Source organism: Microtus pennsylvanicus, chromosome 3, assembly GCF_037038515.1.
Source record: "Microtus pennsylvanicus isolate mMicPen1 chromosome 3, mMicPen1.hap1, whole genome shotgun sequence".
In the NCBI taxonomy this organism is placed as follows: Eukaryota; Metazoa; Chordata; class Mammalia; order Rodentia; family Cricetidae; genus Microtus; species Microtus pennsylvanicus.
In genome coordinates this window covers 126,804,655-126,822,991 of record NC_134581.1, presented here as the reverse complement: position 1 = coordinate 126,822,991, position 18,337 = coordinate 126,804,655, and the positions used below count along the sequence as shown (strand labels likewise).

The window sequence follows — 18,337 nt, the reverse complement described above, 5'->3', positions numbered from 1 at the left end:
GACTAAAACTCCAAAGCTGTGAGCTGAGAGAAACCTTTCTTTTTTATAAGTCAATGTAGTTTATTATAGGTATTTTATTGTAAGATATATAAAAATATTATAAATATAAAATGTTATTATAAATTGCATATAAATCTTTTTAAAGCTACCATGCTATATTCAAGCAAATCAGTAAAATCTGCCATAATCCTAACCACCTGAGCTCCCCATCCCCTCTTTCCTATCAACACTGCAGTGTCTGATAACCAACCAGGCTGAATCAAGAAGAGTTGCCTACTAGATTTTGGTTCCCCTGGATCTATCAGAGACCTGGGTCATTATAGACTATCTATCTGCAAAATAATAGATGAATAAAGATACCCCCGTTTCTACATGTAGTAATTTAATCTATGATTATCTCTTAGAATTCTTTTTATTAATTAAATGTATTCACTTATTTTACATCCCAGTCATGTTTCCTGTCCCTCTTCTCCTCCCATTTCCTGCCCCCCTGCCACCTCTCCTCTTTCCTGCTCCGAATCCATTCCTCCCGTTTCTGTTCAGAGAGGACCAGGCCTCCCATGGGTATCAACAAAGCATTATATATCAAATTGAGGTAGGACAAAGCTCCTCCCTTGTTTAAAGACTGGGCAAGGCAATTTAGTGTGAGGAGTAGGTTTCCAAAAGCCAGGTGAAGTGTTAAGGACTGTCCTTGTTCTTATTGCTACTAGTGGGAGACTTATTTTTAATCATTATTTTATTACATGTATTCTTGAATAAATTTTATTAAATGTATATAATGTACTCTGGTTACTGTCATTCTCCAACCTCCCATGTTCTTCTATCTCTCTCCCACTCCTGAAGCCACTCCCTACACGTTTCTTTCTCATATCCATATCTCTTTGTTTGTTGTGACCTGCTGAACTTAGTGAGGCCATCTGTGTGAAGCTCCTCCTGTCTCATCCATGCTCCAGGGTTTGGATGGGATACAATGACAGAGGATCACCTTAGCTTTTCAGCAAACGTGTGTATAAGTGTGCATATATTGAGTGTGTATGAGTATATGTGAGTGTGTGGAGAGGTGTCTGTGTGTGTGAATGTGTATAGGAGTGTGTGTGTGTGTGTGTGTGTGTGTGTGTGTGTGTGTGTGTGTGTAGTTAGTGAGACTTGCCTTTGGAAATAAGCCTGCTGAGCTGTTCGGCTTCTGTGACACATGGCTATTATTTCAGTAACTAATTTTTTTTTATAAGGGACCAGCAAAGGTTTAGTTTTTTATTAAATACCATTTTAGCAGGAAAAATATATATTATGAAATAAGCTTTTTAGAAGGCAAAATTTTCTATTAACATGTTTCCTAATTATATTCAATTGTTGGCTTAGAACTATTTATTTTTTTTAATTTATTTATTTATTAAAGATTTCTGTCTCTTCCCCCCCCACTGCCTCCAATTTCCCTCCCCCTCCCCCAATTAGGTCCCCCCCCATCAGCCCGAAGAGCAATCAGGGTTCCCTGCCCTGTGAGAAGTCCAAGGAACCCCCACCTCCATCCAGGTCTAGTAAGTTGAGCATCCAAACTGCCTAGGCTCCCACAAAGCCAGTACATGCAGTAGGATCAGAAACCCATTGCCATTGTTCTTGAGTTCTCAGTAGTCCTCCTTGTCCGCTATATTCAGAGAGTCCGGTTTTTTCCCAGGCTTTTTCAGCCCCAGGCCAGCTGGCCTTGGTGAGTTCCCAATAGAACATCCCCATTGCCTCAGTGTGTGGGTGCACCCCTTGCGGTCCTGAGTTCCTTGCTCGTTCTCTCTCTCTTTCTGCTCCTGATTTGGACCTTGAGATTTATGTCCGGTGCTCCAATGTGGGTCTCTGTCTCTGTCTCCTTTCATCGCCTGATGAAGGTTAATATTCAGGAGGATGCCTATATGTTTGTCTTTGGATTCACCTTCTTATTTAGCTTCTCTAGGATAGCGAATTATAAGCTCAATTTCCTTTATTTATGGCTAGAAACCAAATATGATTGAGTAAATCCCATGTTCCTCTTTTTGGGTCTGGCTTACCTCACTCAGGATAGTGTTTTCTATTTCCATTCATTTGTATGCAAAATTCAAGAAGTCCTTGTTTTTTACTGCTGAGTAATACTCTAATATGTATATATTCCATACTTTCTTCATCCATTCTTCCATTGAAGGGCATCTAGGTTGTTTCCAGGTTCTGGCTATTACAAACAATGCTGCTATGAACATAGTTGAGCATATACTTTTGTTGTATGATAAGGCCTCTCTTGGGTATATTCCCAAGAGTGGTATTGCTGGGTCCAGACTGAGCTGAACAGAGAATTCTCAACAGAAGAACTTCAAATGGCCAAAAAACACTTAAGGTCATGCTCAACTTCTTTAGCGATCAGGGAAATGCAAATCAAGACAACTTTAAAATACCATCTTACACCTGTCAGAATGGCTAAAATCAAAAACACCAATGATAGTCTTTGTTGGAGAGGTTGTGGAGAAAGGGGTGCACTCATCCATTGCTGGTGGGAATGCAAACTTGTGCAACCACTTTGGAAAGCAGTGTGGCGGTTTCTCAGGAAATTCAGTAACTAATTTTAAGTCAACTGCTACATGCCATAAATCACAAGGTCTTCTGGGCTCTGGAATTCATGAGATTTGATTCACAGTACTGTGTCTGAAAGTGTAAACTTTTTTTGAATGATTAAGAAGTTTTCTAGACATATTGACTGTTTTCCATATCCCTGGGCTCTAGAACAGGAAATGTATTATTTTTATTTTCCTTATGTCCCTGCATTAGTTTCAAGAACTCACTGTACATTTAATGAGAAACTGTTAATCATGTGAATAAGGACAGTGTTTTTCCTCTCAACTGGATCAAGTAATGAATGTAATTAAGAATGGTACAGAGACCTGCTTCTTAGAAGGACATTCACAGGCTGTTTTCAGTTTAATGAGTTACAAGTCTGTTCCATGAAGTCAGAGTATTACAGAACCACCAAACTGAATTTTGGATGGGTTTGAAACTTAATCATATGAGATATGCTTCATGAGGCTTGGTTTCCTGAGCTGATTAGTTATGAGTTTCTAGTCCACATGTAATTACTAGGAATTATAACTTGGCAGTGGCACGGGCACTGATTTTTTCTAAATTTATTACCATAAAATTATGACAGAAATCCTCATACATATTCATGTTTCCTGAACATACATCCTGGTAGTGTGTGTACCATACGTGCTCTGTGGGATTACATCTTGGTAGTGTGTATACTGTATGTTCTCGGCAGGGCTATTGTTGGCTAGGTTCCATATTCATGACTTCACTTGACAAGTAAAGCATTGTCTATATTTCATGGGTAGAAAACATAAAGCAAGGATAGAGAGTTTACAGAACTTGCTCAAGTTCAAATACAGAAGCGGAAGAACCAGGATTTGAACTCATGACTTGTGTCACAACTACACCTCATGCTTTCTAGGCATTGCTGTACCAAGAGGATCATTAGGTGAGACTCTGCCTTGCTTCATCACTGTACCCACCACAGCTCACATTGTTGTAGTCAGCGAGTATTAAGTGCTGAATACTGTGCTACTGAATACATGAAGGATTAAAAAAATTGTAAAATAAAAATATATGACAATATGGGAATTCTGATAACAAATTTGGAATGTAGATATGATTATTTGTCCAAAACCTAGCCTGCAAAAACAAGAGATAAGTACAAACAGTAAAGGAATGTCTGTGAGCCATAGCAGTCTTTGGCCCCCACCATCAGTTCTGTCTTCACCTCATCTTCCCTTATACCCCTCCAACAAGAAGAAACCCCAAAACAAGGCCCAGAGAAGATGTCAGCACAATACTGATGAGGTCAACAGAGAAGTCAGCACAGTACTGATGAGGTCACAGAGAAGTCAGCGCAGTACTGATGAGGTCACAGAGAAGTCAGCACAGTACTGATGAGGTCACAGAGAAGTCAGCACAGTACTGATGAGGTCACAGAGAAGTCAGCACAGTACTGATGAGGTCACCAGAGAAGTCAGCGTAGTACTGATGAGGTCACAGAGAAGTCAGCGCAGTACTGATGAGGTCACAGAGAAGTCAGCACAGTACTGATGAGGTCACAGAGAAGTCAGCACAGTACTGATGAGGTCAGGCTTTGGTACCAGTACCCTTTCTGGTCCAACCCAAATCCTTCCTTCTGGTGAAAGAATCTAAACATGCATTTCAGTCATCCCTTGTTAAACATGAGTAATGGAAGCTTACCACAGCTATGGAAAACAACACAGGAGATACCACGGCGGCCTCACATCCCAGTTAAACCTCGGGATACATCTCTCACCATCTCACTCACTCTGTCTGCTGTAAGAACAGGACTTCCTGATGTGATAGGACAGTGCCACCACTGCCACACACTGACAAGTCACTCCTTTCTGTACATCACTAAATTCTTGAAAATAAAGCAAAAATAGTTCTCTCCTCACTTCTGAACCTAACCTCTCTAACAAGGAAAGTTCTGGTATCCACTGGCAGAAACGACAGGGATAACCAAAATTAAACATCCTCTTTTCTTTTCATTCTAGGCATTTTATTTCATACATGTAGGATATGCATACTAAGGATAGTTTTTTGCATTTGACATTAGAAACACATGAGTGATAAAGGTTACTATTAATCAAAAATAAATAAATGCTGCTTCCAAGAAGGCCAAAGACATTCTCATCCTCATTCCTCCCACTAACTAAGCTACAATGCCAGCACACTACTCACAGGTACAGGACTAACGCCTGAAAGAAGGCAGACAGGCCAGAAGCTCGGAGACTTGAGAAGTGACAGACCACATGTCATGTGTTTACCTCACCTATCCAGGCTAAATACTAAAGAATCAGGCAGACTGAAAATGTCAGTGGTCTACAAAAAAATGTCCCACTCAACATCTTCTCTCTCAGACTAGGGAAGAGTCAGTACAGAAAAGAGAAAACATTTAAAGAAAAATTATGTTAGTAACCATTTTACTCCAGGAGAACACTACAGAAAACAGCTCCAGCCATGCCTGCACCCCCCAACAAAGTTCAAGAGGAGACTTAGACCCAAGCCAGGCTGTGGAAAAACATGAGCCCCACTCCCTTGTCCCTAGGCAATAGAGACAAGCACGTTGAGAATTGTGTCTTCCACCCTGCATGCTTCCCTAAGCCACTGCCAGTGAAAACACGCAGGCAGCTGACAATCAGGCAACATAGTCCATGCGCTAGGGAGTCCACGGAAGCCCAGTGAGAGTCAGCATTAGCACACTCAGTGATGAAATGTCAGGAACATTATGGTACCCAATCCTCTCCGGGGATACCAGCAGAATCACGGTAGAGAACCTGAAAAGACTCCCACAATGCAGCAACAGGCCAGTGCCCAGTAATGGGAACAAGGCCTCAGTGGAACTTCCTCGAACTCAGGGTGACACCCAAATTCAGAATTCACATGAATCCCTATATCAGGAACTTTGAATTTCTTAAACTGAAAAAAAAAAAAGAAGAGCATCAAGTGAAGCCAGGAATAGAATGCAGTAAGAGACAAGAATTGAAAGTAATAATTTTTAAGTGTTTTTTTCTTTTTTTTCTTTTCTTTTCATTTCTTTCTTTTTTTTTTTTTTTTTTTTTTGATTTTCGAGACAGGGTTTCTCCGTAGCTTTTTGGTTCCTGTCCTGGAACTAGCTCTTGTAGACCAGGCTGGCCTCGAACTCACAGAGATCCGCCTGCCTCTGCCTCCCGAGTGCTGAGATTAAAGGTGTGCACCACCACTGCCCGGCTTTTTAAGTGTTTTCTTAAGCATGCATTAAGCATATGGAATAATGGGGTTTGTTGTGACATTTCCTTATTTTGATCATATTCATCCTCTCTTGTCCCTCTCCCATTGATCTTTCCAATTAGTCTGCTTTTGTGCCTCTTGTGGCTTGGGGTTTGCGTTGTTTGGTTTTGTTCATTTGCTTGCTTTTGATGTCCTATGAGACTTAATAAGGTTGTGTACAGAACGCTGGCTAAAGGAAAATTTTCAGGAGTAGTGTCACCGTGCAAGAAAACACCTCCCTCTCTCTCTCTCTCTCCCAGTAATCATCAACTGTAGACATTTTCCAGGATGGGCAGGGACTCCTGAAGCCCTCTCCATAGCTACCATTAACTACTGATAAATCCTCAAGGAGAAATATGTCCTTGTGAGTGTTACAGCTCTGAAGGGAGAGGCCTCGCTCTTCCCCTGCAATGAGTACTCCACCTCCATGGCCTGATCTAGCGGAGGTAATGGCACTGTCGTCTCCAGAACATGGTGTTCCACGACACTCTACTCTTTCCTCAGCTCCTCTATTCTTTCTCTCCTTCATCCAACATGTTTCTAAGCCTTGGGTGATAGCGGGGACCTAGAAGCATCTCATTCGTGGCTCAGCATTCAACAGCCATTTGGTCTCAGCGCTCTCTGGATACTGCTGCTCACTGCAAAATCAAGTTTCTCCGACCAAAGCCGAGAGCAGCGCTGGTCCATGTGCATGAACATCATTATTCAGAAGGCAATTTGACAGGTACATCGTGTCCATCTGGCAAAACAGCAGCGGCGGCAAAGCAAGGGTTTCTTTTTAGCAGAACAGTAGCAATGGTGTAAACACATCTTCCCGCAGTGAGAAACCAAGACTCATTATGGGAATGAAAGACGGTAATATGCTTTGCAAATATAAATATCTATTCATTCACCTATATGTATGATAGATGCAAATATACATGGTAAGCCAGGCATGGCTGATTATGCCTGTGAACGCACACTTGGGAGACTGAGACCACAAGTTCAAGGTCATCCCATGCTAGTGATTTCCAGATCAGCCTAGGCTTCAGAATGATAAAACAACACTCTTTTGCACCATTCAATGAAGTATATGGGTGATTGCCCTCCGTATACTATGAATATGTTTTATTATCTTTGGTTAATAAAGAAGGTGCTTTGGCCTATGGCAAGGCAGAACAGAGCTAGGTGGGGAAAACTAAACTAAATGCAGGGAGAAAGAAAGTGGAGTCGGGAAGATGTAAAGTAGCTGCCAAAGAAGAAAGATGCCAGAACCTTACTGGTAAGCCACAGCCACGTGGTGATATATAGATTAATAGAAATGGGTTAATTTAAGATGTAAGATATAACTGGAAATGCACCTGAGCTATCGACCAGACAGTGCTGTAATTAATATAGTTTCTTGTGAATATTTGGCTCTGGGCAGCCGGGAAATGAATGTGCAGACTCCATTTACAATTTAAGGGCAAGTAGTGATTTGAGAGAATGCTGCAATAAAAGGTACAATCTTTACTATATTGAAAGTTCTTAAGTGTTTTCTCCTGGAAAAGAGAGAGACTATCTTAAGACTCGAGTAAAATAAATGACACATACAAGGTCCAGGGTACAGACTTATAAGAAAGGGCTAGGGAGTTCTTGTCTTGTGATCTCAGCACTCAAATGGAAAAAGGAGGGTCAGAAGTTCAAGGTCATCCTTGGTCCAAAGTCACACTCAGCTACGTGTAGAGTCCATGGCCAGCCTGTACTGCATGAAACCTTGTCTCAAAAAATAGTAGTAAAGTAAAATAAAAATAACTGATTTCAAGGCAGAAAAGCTGCTTTGGTGGAGCTCTCTGCATGATGCATAGAAAGCCCCAGAGATGTGGCATGTGAGTCTTTACCCACAACGTGGTGGCTCCCTGGTGCTACAGCCACTTTGAGTCATCCGTGCTCTTAGAAGTAAGCCAGACACACTCACTGGTTCAATAAGCTGGACGTGAATAGAATTGTCCTTTTGGCCTGTTGCCAGCACCTTACCTGGGGTGAATACACATCTAGTCTTGTCATTGTAATCTGAAAAAGCAAGCAACATAAAAGAGAAAGGATTTTCTTTGTATCCTTTAAAGAAAAAAAAAAGCCTTTTCACACATTCACATATGGGCATACATACACACGTACACACACATGTGCACGCACACACTCACACACGTGCACACAAAGAGATGCGCATGCACACATACACACACTCATACACATGCACACACACATGAGTGCACACATTCACTCTCACATACACACACATGCACATACACAGATGTGAATGCCTGCACACATACACACATTCACACACACGCACACACATATGCATGCACACACAGGCATGCACACATACACACACTCATACACATACACACACACATGAATGCACACATGAATGCACACATTCACACTCTCACATGCACACATACACAGATGTGCATGCATGCACACACACTCACACATGCGCACACACATGTGCATGCACACACATGCATGCACACATACACACACTCACACGCATGCACACACACACACACACTTCTGATGAAGGTTTGGAGATAGGCTGCTCTAATGGTTCCCGAGCTGGTAAAGAGGTGATGGAGAAGGGGCAGTAGGCAGAGTGTCTCAGAGAAAGGTTGATGGAAGCGGCCATGATAAAACTTAGTAGGTGGCAAAGGTCCAGAGCGTAAGGACTTTCAGAATCTCCAGCCCTTAAGGAGGGGATAGTCTTGGACTTTCCAGATCACCCTCTGCTTTGCAGTAGGCTTGCATTCTGTGTGCCTTACTGCTTGTATTTCCTTACCCTTCACAAAGGTCTTTCTTTAACGGAAAAAAATATGAGCAAGACCAATTTGTGATGTACAAATATTCTTGGATGTGTGACCTTTAACCTAGTGAGTGTGAGCCTTTGTCTGAGTACTAAAGTTTGTGAGAAGTTCTACACGAACTGTTTTCCTAAGACAGCACCCAGTCTAATTTGAGCCATTTTCCCACCCTACCTGCTATGTGGGAATCTCTTGTCCGGCCTCCCCCAGGCCCATGTCAGGAGTACTGGGAGAAAGGAACCATGTCATGCCAGGGCCCCTCTGCCTCCTTTAGCCTTATGAATTAAGGAATACTCATTGTCCTATTGCATGTCCTTTATGTTAATACTACCACTGCAGCCGTGTGTCTGCCGGTGACCCCACCCAACATGTTGCCTCGCCAGTCTTCCTTAGGTACTGACCTGGGCTCTGCTGCCCAGGACACACAGAGCATATAGCCCACATCCTCTTCTTCCACCTCTCCTTAGCCCAAAAGAACCACTCAAGTCCAGAAAAGACAACTCCTTTGTACTTCTACCAAGGCATTTCCTCTATTCTTCGGCTTCCTCTGGAATATTTACATCAAGAGCTGAAGATTTGGAAAGCTCTATTCCAGATTTCCCACAGGAGTTCCCTCAGGTAATGGGTTTAGCTTCAATCTAAAGAAAAGAAAGAAAGAAGTGGGGGAAAAGTAATGTGCAATATGGTATAGAAACCTTTGCCTTTCTAGTAGGAAAATTCTTTCTAACACAGGTCTTTTTTTCCAAACAAAGGACCTTGAGTCTTATGTTCAAAATAACCTTGTATTTATTTAAAAGACTGATCTATTGTTCATCTAAGAGTCTTTTAACTTAAATTTAGAAAAAATGATTCATCTAGGCAAGGCATGTTAGCACACAACTTCACTGCTAGCATTTGGGAGGGAGATGCAGATGGATCTCTGTGAATTCAAGGCCAGTCTTGTGTCCATAGCATGGCCAGGGCAGCCAGAGTTACTTACATAGGGAAAAATCTGACTCAAAAGTAGAATCAGTAAATTAGATTTTTCGTTTGAAAGGCATTTATCATGATGAGTTAGTACTGATCACAGAGTTTGCTGCCACCCAGGACAATCTCGGACTTTTTCATCCTATGCATTTCGAGTCCAAGTGGTCCTTAGATCCCAGTTAGCTATGGGGAACAGCTGAGCTTCTCCCTGACAAAAAGCTGACTTTCCAATTCACTTATTTATGAGGAAAATGTTCTATCCCTGGCTAAGTTTTCAAGACTTTCCCATTAGTAGCCAAGTGTTAATGCCCTTTAGGTCACCGCAGACCCCAAGGTCCATTTTATTTGAAATTTGTGCTGTAAAACTATCTCACAGAAAAGAAAATCATTTGTGCCCTTTAATTATGTTCAAGCTGAAAGTGAGCAGTGTTTATTGGCTTTGTACATTTTAGAAAATAAAGCTCGTTTTTTGGGAGACAGGACTGCAGGTAGCCTAGGCTGGCCTCAGATCTGATTATGTCGCAGAGGGTCACCTTGAATACATGAACCTCTCTGCTTCCCCGGGTGCTGGTATTGTAGCACAAACCACAGAGAATGGTGAACTTTCTGCCCAAATAGACGAAACTGAAGGTACTATATTTTTAAAGACAGGATTTTTTTTTATGAACTGCATAATTCCAGGAAGAAATAATCTTGATGAAACAAGCTTTGTTCCTACAAGTGAAATTGTAAAGAACATTTATAAAACCATAAATCCCTCTTTCAGGGGTATAAATAGTCAGAGTAGCAGTCACATATGGCCAAATAAATAAAACTGGCCTAAGGGTATAAGAAATGAGCCTGTGTTTAATCACAGAAAAACCAGGTAGCTAACTGAGACACTGCGGTACTGTAGACTTTGGGAGGTATTCCTTGCCTTGCCCCAGAAAGGATTTAATGATCCTAAAAAGAACATAAAATCCAGCCAGACAGCACAAATCATAGCAGGAGACAAAAAGACAAAGCAAAGCCAACTTTCAGACTCAGCGTGGCCAGGAACCATTGAATCGCATCCTCGGAACAACTGACAGTGTGTGTCACCTTCCTCGGCTTTAGCTTCCTCTCTGCCGTGTGAGGTAGAAGGGAAATTTACAGAGACCCTTACCGTGATAGAAATCCAGAGACGGTGCAGTTACCAAGATGAAGGAAAACCTGGTGTTCTTCTTCTGGCCTCATGACCTTTCTAACTTCTGCTTTAACCTCAGGTCCCCTCTCTTCTTTCTCCCTTCCCCCACCCCAGGCTGACATCACGATTGATAACCACTGGAGCGGAACTAGAGGAGAGCAACAGAGAAGCAATATACTGGCAGGTACCGCAGAAGCCAGTTAGTAGTCATCAGTGTGTATTTGAAACACCAGCTGCACAGACCCCTACTTAGCAGGATAAGCAAAGCATGCCAAAGGAATAACAGCAAGAAGAAACACCAGAATCACGCAGCTGCTACATTGTTGCAGATTCAGGTTTATCAAACAAACAGGACTTCTTAAAATGAAGTCTATTGATACATTTAGATGTGTTAAAATTTTCTTCTATAGTCTTAGAAAATGAAATGCCCATCTTAGCATTAAGGCTTTGTTACAGGTGCAGTCATATATTCTTAGCACACTTAGTAAGAGATTTATGCTAACTCTGGGGAAGGAATGCAGATGTTGACACGATTCAATAACAAATTAGACACCTGTCTACATTACATGATCCCCACTATAAACAGAGGCAAGAAAGACAGAGTTAATTTTTTTTCTTACTTTTCCCCATTAATGTATATTCCCCGAAAAGGTGGAAAGGGAACTAGAGACAATTTTATCTGTTTGTGGAAGCAGCAACCAGCCAGAAAAAAATGTCCTTACTGTTGCCATAGTGAACATAAATTATAGAGCCATTCTACTAGAAATCTCCTTCACTGGGCAATTGAAGTTCCCTAGTGACAATAAGCTGAGAAAAACAATATCAGCTGGGCGAAGAGGACATTCCTAGTCTAAGACACAGCAAGACAGGGAGACAAGTGAATGTTTCAAGTTGATTGTGTCTCTGGTCACAGGATGGGTGGACACATGCTTAGAACTTAATGTTATAGATGAGGTCACCTCTGTAGCTGTGAAATCTTGAGGAAAAGTGATGAGAATAAAAGTTACTGAGGTAGGTTTTGCTTCCTCTTATCAAGTGGGTTACCTCAGGATGTGCAGGTCATATATTTAATATTCTCTCTCTCTGTCTCTCTCTCTCTCTCTCTCTCTCTCTCTCTCTCTCTCTCTCTCTCTCTCTCTCTCTCTTGGAGGACCACAGAAGCAGTAATTGGGGCTAGGGTTAGAAGTGGAAGGTAGAGTCCTTGGCAAATCTGCTTGGGGTCTTGGGTTCAATCCATGGCACGACAAAAAAAAGTTAAATTTAAAAATGTATCAGATTACAGTTCACACGCACTGATGGCAAGTTTCAGATATACAGATTAATAGAAATTTATATTTTATACATAAGGAATATGACCTGCCGCAAGAAAAGTAGGAAGGAGGGAAACTGAGTTCCTGACAAAGACAGGAAACATGTTACAGAGGCAGTTGCACACACCTCCCTAACTAAAACAGTCCACTGAGGTTGTGATGTCTTCAACCGTCTTACCTTAGAGCAGTTGCGCTCCTGCTCATGAGGTTTATAATCTTTAAAAGAAAACAAACTATCTACTATCTGAAATGTCTTACTTCCTTAAGTGAACTAAATACAACTTATCACTTATCCTTATCTTCATGTTTCCTAACTTAAAAGTCTTAACTGTTTGAGAGGCAACAAAGTCATTACGTGAAGAGAATTTAGGTTGAGATCAAGAAATGTGAAATTCAATTTTAAGACTGGTATTAAAATGAGAGTGAATGGGAGAGAGGCTTTTTGCCAGCCTGCGTTTCTGTTTCCAATATACAAAGTAACAGCTTTGGGTTTGATCACAACACATGCTTCCCAGACCTGGAATCCGTGGTTCCCTCCTGAGACATTAACTTGAATTTACTTAGAAGAGAGAAAGGCCACAGATGTTGTCGTTTGAATGCAACTCCCAAGAAGTCTCTTTCAGGGACTTAATCCCAGTGTCCTGGTGTTAGAAGACTGGACCTAAGGGCCCCCTTCCATGAATAGATATATGCTGATTACAAAAGAAGCTACAGGAACTGTCTCACCCCTGAGATGCCTACCTCGGTTAAGACACAGCAGAAAGACCTTCACGGGATGTCAGAGCCTTGATTCCAGAGCCATCAGCCTCTCCAACTGAGGAAGCATGTGCTTTGCTTTACACACGACCTGTCTGGGAAATGAGGTTTGTGGACCCAGACCCGCCTGAGACTTCTGACTCTCCTGCGGAACGTCTTCCTCACCTTAGGTACTTCTGTCTTCCTTTCTTCCACAGACTAGGGAGAATGCTGTGAGCATTATTTAAATAGTTGTAAAAAGAACTGTACAGGATGGTTAGCACCTTCCCATAGCTATCACCTGGAAAAAGTAGAAAAAGAAAAGAGATGCAAGGGTGTGGTAGAAGTGAGTGTCTGAAAGCCGGGGAGCAGAAGGGGAATGGGACACAGGCTGCAGGACCTGGATGAAGTGGGGGGAAGATGAGAGAACCTCTGCATGCAAACTGGCAACCTCCTCTTATGTCACCAGCTCCCTGCAGACCGGCTCTGTCTTCATTAGCTCAGATGTGAGAAGCAGACGTTTGATAGATCACTTAATTAAGGATTTAGTTAAAACGTGTTTTAACCAAAATAATTTTAATCCTAAAACAAATGGTGCTTTAGGCTGGAGAGATGGCTTGGTGCTTGAGAACACTGACTGCTCTTCCAGAGGTCCTGGGTTGGATTCCCAGCACCCACATGGTGCCTGACAATAGTAACTCCAGTTCTGGGGAACTTGACATCCTCTTCTCGCAGGTGCAGGCTCATGGTCCATAGATAGTCATGCAGGCAGAACACATAATAATAATATTTTTTTAAAAGAACATTTACTGTTTTTGCAGAAGACCCAGGTTTGGTCTCCAGCACAGATCGGGTGGCTCATTGCTGTGGCTAACTGGAGATGCAGGTGTCTTCTTCCCTCCTCTGGCCCCCAAGCGCACTTGCACTGGTGTGCATATACCTACACAAATAGAATCTTCATGTGAAAAGCCACTGGAGACACTCTGGAAACACGAAGTCATGAATGCTGCTGGGTTTCAAGATATATGTCACGATGTTCCTGGTGCGAGGGATCTCCCAGAAAGTGACCTTCAGAAGGTCTGTTGTGAAGTCATCTGAAACATTGGTTTAGATATAGAAGCTTGGTTTGAGGGACAGCATAGTGTCAGCAAGAATGTGTTTAGTGTGCATGAGGCCCCAGGTCTAAAACTCAGAACAACAATGAAAAACAAAAATGCAGACTCGTAGGCTCCACCCAGACTTCCTACTACTGCATGGCCTGTGTGTACAATACTGTGGGGGCCCCTATGCTCCACCCAGACTTCCCAATACTGCTTTGCCTGTGTGTTTGATACCGTGGGGACTCCTGAAAGACAAGGGTAGCAAGGATCTAATGGCCACACTAAAATTTCTAACAGAGCTGCCATTCTGTCTCCAACACCACGCTTAGGACAGCAAGCAAGGGTGCCTTCCGGTCACCTTCCTCACACTCTTCTTTTAGTGTACAATGTCACCAACACATTATATGCCTGGAGCTTTTATCTGTTTACTCAAGAGAACACTATTTCAGATCTTTAAGCCGGATTTGTCCTCTCCTCCCAAATTAGCAGATGTAATTATTTACAACTAGTTAGTTACAAAAAGAAGTACTTCATCATAGGGAACATTAAAAAAAAAAACTCAAAAATTACCATGCCTGGGATTTATATAATGCTGCTGACTTCACAGATCGTGTGGGGTTTGCAGAAAACTGCATGTGGAATTTTCTCAGGAAACTAGAAGAAATTCTCAAAAGGTCACAGCCCACAATGCTGCCTTCCGCTTGACAGAAGTCACAGCTGGAAGTAGGAGTAATCAGCCTCAGGGAGGAGGGCGGCAGCACCGACTTCCAAAGACTGTGGCAGGGAAAGCTGATTCCAGAGGAAGCACACTCATGCCTGTGGCCACAGCACCCGCCAGGCAGGAGGCAGAAAGGCCGCTCTTTGGGGGAGGCCAACTTGAAATTGCCAGTTTTTTGTCCTATGCTCTGCCTTCAGCCACACGAACTCCATTACCTGTCGTCAGGGATGGTGTCTTCTAAAGCCATCGATCCCATGACCTTCAGAGAGGCTCTGGGTTTTACCTTGTCATTCTCTCTGAGAGAAAATGAAAGGCTTGTTCTGGAAGACCCACAGAAGAGGCTTACAACTATGTAAAGCAGGCTTAGGAAGCAAGACATTGAAATGTGAACCTAAGCATCCGTATACAGGTAACTGGGGCGCAGTGACAAAGCATTCAGCTTCAAAGTCTGTATCGTCAAAATGCCCATGCAAACCGTGGGTCGCAGGACACGGACAGCCACTTCCCACTCCATGTCATCTTTGTCATCCTCTCGTAAGGTTTAAGATTAAAATCCTGCTCAAAAAAAGTCATTTCAAATTCAGAAGTGCTCAAACTTGAAACACGTTTGTCTTTTTTTTTTAAAGAATAAACTGCCTGACTTTCGGTACCATCATTAGGAATCACAGTGAATCACTGTACGTCTGCCTCACCCATTACGCAGCTGCAGACTTTAATTCAAAGAAAAATTTATTTATTTATGTATTTTGGCTTTTAGAGACAGGGTTTCTCTTTCAAGAAAATAATAAGTCACTGGGCCACAAGCTGAACCCCAGTGGGTCTTAGTTCCTTCCACAAGCTGAGCCCACGTTTGAGCTTGGACTCTGGGCAAGGACGTGGGACCCTGTCCAGCAGCTAAGACATTCTCCATACTTTGTTTGGGAAGTTCACCAAACTGTTACTTTCTGGAACACTCATCTCTTTTTTTTCTTCGTCAAATTATATACATTCTTCCAGGTCCAAAGATATCGCCGCCTGACCTCCTGCCTCTTCCGATGTATGTCCACTTCCGCTCTCATTCGCTCCCCTCTCCCTAAATCCCTGCAAACACACAGTGCTCAGAAGATTTGGTCATGTGTCCCTGTTTAACAGCCTATCTTTCCCTTAAAGACAAGCTTACTTAGGGGAACGTTCCCAGCATGTGTTGAACCCAGTCAATAAATACCACTCAGTTGTCAAGAAGACAAAGGCAACCCAAAGGAGAAAGCCTATCGAGTGAAATGCAGAGGGCAGAGAAGCTCTTTTGACTCTGAACAGCACCCGGGATACACAGAGGAGGAGGACTGGAGACGTCCATGACCAGAAAGCACATGACCACGACACGAGGGTCCAGATACGGACAATCAGCCTGTGCCCAGTTTAAGCACAAACCCTTCGTTTGCTATAACGCATTTAATCCTTGTAGAAATTCAGGAAAGTAAATGTAATGAAAATGCCAATTTTGTAGATTAGTATAGGAATTCCTACCGCCAGTAGCCTTTAAGTTACCTGCCCACTTGGGCGTGGCCTCTTATACTGTATGTGCCGATGTAAACTGCGCATCTGGCCTCTGTTCCGGCTGTGGGATTCGGTAGCTGTTCCCTGTTCCAGTAGAGGATTGTGATCTGTGAGTCTACCCCTAAATAAATAACCCTCTATTATTCTCAGTTCTGAGTTAGTGTGGGATTTCTTTTAAGCGTCCTTCTTCAGTAGATGAGTACATTAAGACCCAGAGAGCAATCAGACTGTGAGAGGAGGAAGAGCTAAGAAATCTCAGAGCCACAATTCAACCCCAAGTATTCCAGCCCCTGGGTCTCTGCTCATTACTAAACAGGAAGGGAAGCAAGAGAGCTGTGAAAGGCCAGGCTTTGTGGCAAACTCTGATTAGTGGTAGATTTTAAAACTCAGTTAAAGTTTTTTCAGACAAGTACAGAGAATAAATACAGCTTGCTTTTACTTTTTGTCTCACAAGTAGAGAAGTTTGGAGAAACATGCATGTCTATGTGAACCAAACCGTAGACATAGCATATTACATACATGGAACACTGATATATTCAGAGTCAATAAATATCACATATATATCCAAGCACACACTAATAATATACCACACACAACAAACATATACATACCCCACGTATAAAACGCTACATGAATACACTATTGGAGTGAAGATGAACTGGGAAGCGAGCAGAAGGGAGTCCTACAGGAAGTTCAAGTCCTGCCTCTTGTGGTAGGATTACTCTGGCCAATAGGAGTGGGTCATGGCTGTGATTTTTTTTAACTCTTATTCTCTGTGAATTTCACATTATGCATCCTGATCCCACCTACCTCCCCATACCCTAAGTTCCATCCTCTGCCCGTGCAACCTCCCACAAAATACAAAAACAAACTTTAAAAAAAAAACCAAAATCAAACAAAAAAAGAACAAAAAAAAGGAGAAGAATCTCATCTTGGAAGCTGTAGTGTGGCCCTGTGAGTCACACAGCTTACCCTTTAGTCCATTCACCTTTACTTGGAAGTGTTCGTTGCTGGTTCAAGGCTACACTATCGATTATGGGCTTTCTCTGGGGCTCCTCTTGTATATCCTGTTGTCTTATGGTATTGAGATCCTGCAGTATTGGATCTGTAGGTTCATCCCTTCACATGCTTTAATAGTTCATAGATGGGGTGGATGTGGGGGTGGCCTACCACAGCCCTGGTTCTGGGCCTGGCTGGTAGCTGGATTGGTCAGCCCGCCAGCTTTCTCTCATCATCGCTACCCAAATGAGCTCTCCAGCACTGCCTGGGCTAGCTCACCTAATGCAGCCTGCACAGGAGCTGGGCCACTTCTCTTACTCTCAGGGCCTCAGATCAGGCTCACTCACACTTCTGCCACCAGGGCCAGCTTTACTGTTTTGCCCAGGCAAGGAGCAGGGCCCTCTCTCCCAATTGCTGTAGATAGCATACAAGGAGGGGCAAAGTCATCTTTCCTGCTCTCATGTCCTCAAGGCTGGCTTACCTGCACCCCTGACAACAGACAGGGTCAGCTCTAGTGTGCTGTCCATGCAGGGCGCAGGATCCACTCTCCTGTGTGCTGCAGCTGGTGAAGGGCGGGGCTAGTTCTCTCACCCAACTGTCTTGCCTGCCACAGGTAGCAAGGGGTGGAGAGAGGAGGGCATCTTTTGCTCACCCAGGCCACCACATGGCAGATGGAGATGGGGGAGGGGGGGTCATCTCATGTCCTCAAGGCCAGCTTACCTATATCCTGAACAGCAAGCTCTAGTGAGCTCCCAGGTGAGTTGTACACCCATCTTTCTTGAGTGCAGGGGCCAGCTTTCTCCTGAGAGGTAGGGTCTGCTCTCCTGCTGCAAGGGGCAGAGCCAGCTCTCCCAGAGCCGGTGAAGCACAGGCTGGCTCAGCAGAGCCTTAATTTTCATATGTGTGGTTCCTATGACCCCATGTGCTACTGGGGTTCCATAGCCCCCAGATGCAATAGGACCACAGACCCAGACACGGCCCTTGACAGCAGCTCAGGCACAGATATTACCATGGCCCTGGTGGCAGCACAAGCCACCCAGAAGAGTATGGCCCTGGTGGAAGCATGGCCCTAAGACACCAACATGGTCTCATGTGACTGACCAGACCACATGAGCATCCACAGAGCCCTCACTGGTAACAGGACCCACGGACATCACCCCAAACCTTGGCTA

The 18,337-nt window shown here is 43.2% G+C and overlaps 1 long non-coding RNA gene across 1 annotated transcript in view; it reads right to left on the bottom strand.

Annotated features, from left to right (window-relative positions):
• LOC142847391 (uncharacterized) overlaps window positions 1-9,093 on the bottom strand; it is a 37,154-nt gene extending 28,061 nt beyond the window's left edge. The window contains exons 1-2 of the long non-coding RNA XR_012910159.1: window positions 9,038-9,093; window positions 7,810-7,845 (exon numbers count right to left, since the gene is read on the bottom strand). This is a non-coding gene — a long non-coding RNA (uncharacterized LOC142847391). The remainder of the gene's footprint in view (window positions 1-7,809; window positions 7,846-9,037) is intronic.
• Between the last annotated feature and the right edge of the window lie 9,244 nt (window positions 9,094-18,337).